The following is a 4,077-nucleotide window of genomic DNA, read 5'->3' on the forward strand; positions in this document are numbered from 1 at the left end:
ATAACACACGAAAATATGGGAATCGGGCAGATATCTAGTTTTTTGGCAGAAAAATGCAAAACATGAGGAACGATCATGGCGGAATGGTGACTATGGTTCCCTAGGTCGTATTTGATGGCCCAGAAAAAGTTTAGGCGATCCACGTCTGGGAGACCCGGCCCACTCGGAAGGCGTGGGCTATAGCACTCGAAAATATGGGAATCGGGCGGAATTCTAGTTTTTTGGCCGAAAAACACAAAATATGTGTAACGATCATGGCGGGGCGGTGTCTATGGTTTCTTAGGTCGTATTTGATGGTCCGGAAAAAGTTTAGGCGATCGGGGTGCGGGATTCCCTACCCATTGGGAAGGCATGGGCAATTATAGCACACGAAAATATGGGAATCGTACGGAATTCTAGTTTTTTAGCCGAAAAATGCAAACAATCGGGAACGATCATGGCGGGGCAGTTCCTATGGTTCCTTAGGTCGTATTTGATGGCCCGGAAAAATTTTAGGCGATTGGGGTCCGGGGATCCCGGGACCACTTGGAAAGCATGGGCTATAGCACACAAAAATATGGGAACCGGGAGGAATTCTAGTTTTTTTGCCGAAAAATGTGAAAAATGAGGAACGATCATGGCGAGGTGGTGACTATGGTTCCTTAGGTCCTATTTTATGGCACGTAAAATTTTTAGGCGATCCGAGTATGGGGGGTTCGGCCCACTCGGAAGGCCTGGGCAATAGCACACAATATTATGGTAATCGGGCGGAATTCTAGTGTTTTGGCCGAAAACTGCATAAAATGAGGAACGATCATGGCGGGGCGGTGACTATGGTTCCTTAGGTCATATTTGATGGCTGGAAAATTTTTATGCGATCGGGGTCCGGGGTTCCCGGGACCACTCGGAAGGCGTGGGCTATAGCAAATGAAAATATGGAATCGCGCGGAATTCTAGGTTTTTTGCCAAAAAATACAAAAACATAGGAACGATCATGGCGGGGCGGTGACTATGGTTCCTTAGGTCGTATTTGATGGTCCGGAAAAACTTTAGGAGATAGGGGTCCGGGGGTCTGGGACAACTCGGAAGGCGTGGGCTATAGCACACGAAAATATGGGAATCGCGCGAAATTCTACTTTTTTGGCCGAAAAACGCAAAAAATGTGGAACGATCAAGGCAGGGCGGTGACTATGGTTCCTTAAATAATATTTTATGGCCCGTAAATATATTAGGCGATCGGGGTCCGGGGTTCCCGGGACCACTTGGAAGGCGTGGGCTATAACACACGAAAATATGGGAATCGGGCGGAATTATAGTTTTTTGGCCGAAAAATGCAAAAAATGAGGAACGATCATTGCGGGGCGGTGACTATGGTTCCTTAGGTCGTATTTGACGGCCCGAAAAATTTTTAGGCGATCCGTGTCCGGAAGGCCCGGCCCACTCGGAAGACGTGGGCTATTTAGCACACGAAAATATGGGAATCACGCGGAATTACAGTTTTTTTGGCCGAAAAATGCAAAAAATGAGGAACGATCATGGTAGGGCGTGACTATGGTTCCTTAAATCATATTTTATGGCTCGTAAAAATATTAGGCGATCGGGGTCCGGGGTTCCCGGGACTACTTGGAAGGCGTGGGCTATAACATACGAAAATATGGGAATCAGGCGGAATTCTAGTTTTTTGGCCGAAAAATGCAAAAAATGAGGAACGATCATTGCGAGGCGGTGACTATGGTTCCTTAGGTCGTATTTGACAGCCCGAAAATGTTTTAGGCGATCCGAGTCCGGAAGGCCCGGCCCACTCGGAACACGTGGGCTATTTAGCACACGAAAATATGGGAATCACGCGGAATTCTAGTTTTTTGGCCGAAAAATGCAAAAAATGGGGAACGATCATGGCGGGCGGTTATTATGGTTCCTTGGGTCATATTTGACGGCCCGGAAAAATTTTAGGCGATCGGGGTCCGGGGGTACCGGGACCACTTGGAAGGCGTGAGCTATAGCACACGAAAATATGGGAATCGGGCGGAATTCTAGTTTTTTGACCGAAAAATGCAAAATATTAGCAACGATCATGGCGGGGCGGTGACTATGGTTCCTTAGGTCGTATTTGATGGCCCGAAAAAATTTTGGGCGATCCGAGTCCGGAAGGCCCGGCCCACTCAGAAGGCTTGGGCTATTTAGCACACGAAAATATGGGAATCACGCGGAATTCTAGTTTTTTGGACGTAAAATGCAAAAAATGAGGACCGATCATGGTGGGGCAGTGACTATGGTTCCTTAGGTCGTATTTGATGGCCCAGAAAAATATTAGGCGATCGGGGTCCGAGGTTCCCGGGACCACTTGGAAGGCATGGGCTGTAGCACACAAAAATATGGGAATCGAGCGGAATTCTAGGTTTTAGGCCGAAAAATGCAAAAAATGAGGAACGATCATGGCGGGGCGGTGAATATGGTTCCTTAGGTCGTATTTGATGGCCCGGAAAAATTTTAAGCGATTCGAGTCCTGGAGGCCCGACCCACTCGGAAGGCGTGGGCAATAGTAGACGAAAATATGGGAATCACGCGGAATTGTTGTTTTTTGGCAGAAAAACGCAAAAACTGAGGAACGATCATGGCGGGGTGGTTACTATGGTTCCTTGGGTCGTATTTTATGGCCCGAAAAGTTTTTAGGCGATCGGGCTCCGGCGGTCCCGGGACCACTTGGAAGGCGTGTGCTAGCACACGAAAATATGGGAATCGGGCAGTATTCTAGTTTTTTGGCCGAAAAATGCAAAAAATGAGGAACGATAATGGCGGAATGGTGACTATGGTTTCTTAGGTCGTATTTGATGACCCGGAAAAAGTTTAGGCGATCCGAGTCCGGGAGACCCGGCCCACTCGAAGGCGTGGGCTATAGCACACGAAAATATGGGAATCGGGCGGAATTCTAGTTTTTTGACCGAAAAACACAAAATATGAGTAACGATCATGGCGGGGCGGTGACTATGGTTTCTTAGGTCGTATTTGATGGTCCGGAAAAATTTTAGGCGATCGGGGTCCGGGATTCCCTACCCATTGGGAAGGCGTGGGCAATTATATCACACGAAAATATGGGAATCGTACGGAATTCTAGTTTTTTAGCCGAAAAATGCAAACAATGATGAACGATCATGGCGGGGAGGTGAATATGGTTCCTTAGGTCTTATTTGATGGCCCGAATAAAATTTAGATGATCCGAGTCCAGGGGGCCCGACCCACTCGGAAGGTGTGGGCTATAGCACACGAAAATATGGGAATCGGGCGAAATTCTAGTATTTTTACCGGAAATCGCAATAAGTGAGGAACGATCATGGCGGGGCAGTTCCTATGGTTCCTTAGGTCATATTTGATGGCCCGGAAAAATTTTAGGCGATCGGGGTCCGTGGATCCCGGGACCACTTGGAAAGCGTGGGCTATAGCACACAAAAATATGGGAACAGGGCGGAATTCTAGTTTTTTGGCCGAAAAATGCGAAAAATGAGGAACGATCATGGCGAGGTGGTGACTATGGTTCCTTAGGTCCTATTTTATGGCACGTAAAATTTTTAGGCGATCCGTGTATGGGGGATTCGGCCCACTCGGAAGGCGTGGGCAATAATAGCACACAATATTATGGTAATCGGGCGGAATTCTAGTGTTTTGGCTGAAAACTGCATAAAATGAGGAACGATCATGGTGGGACGGTGACTATGGTTCCTTAGGTCATATTTTATGGCTGGAAAATTTTTATGCGATCGGGGTCCGGGGTTCCCAGGACCACTCGGAAGGCGTGGGCTATAGCAAATGAAAATATGGAATCGCGCGGAATTCTAGGTTTTTTGCCAAAAAATACAAAAACATAGGAAAGATCATGGCGGGGCGGTGACTATGGTTCCTTAGGTCGTATTTGATGGTCCGAAAAAACTTTAGGAGATAGGGGTCCGGGGGTCTGGGACCAATCGGAAGGCGTGGGCATAGCACACGAAAAAATGGGAATCGCGCGGAATTCTAGTTTTTTGGCCGAAAAACGCAAAAAATGAGGAACGATTATGGCAGGGCGGTGACTATGGTTCCTTGGGTCATATTTTATGGCCCGAA

This window comes from Nicotiana tabacum, unplaced genomic scaffold (assembly GCF_000715075.1).
Source record: "Nicotiana tabacum cultivar K326 unplaced genomic scaffold, ASM71507v2 Un00001, whole genome shotgun sequence".
In the NCBI taxonomy this organism is placed as follows: domain Eukaryota; kingdom Viridiplantae; phylum Streptophyta; class Magnoliopsida; order Solanales; family Solanaceae; genus Nicotiana; species Nicotiana tabacum.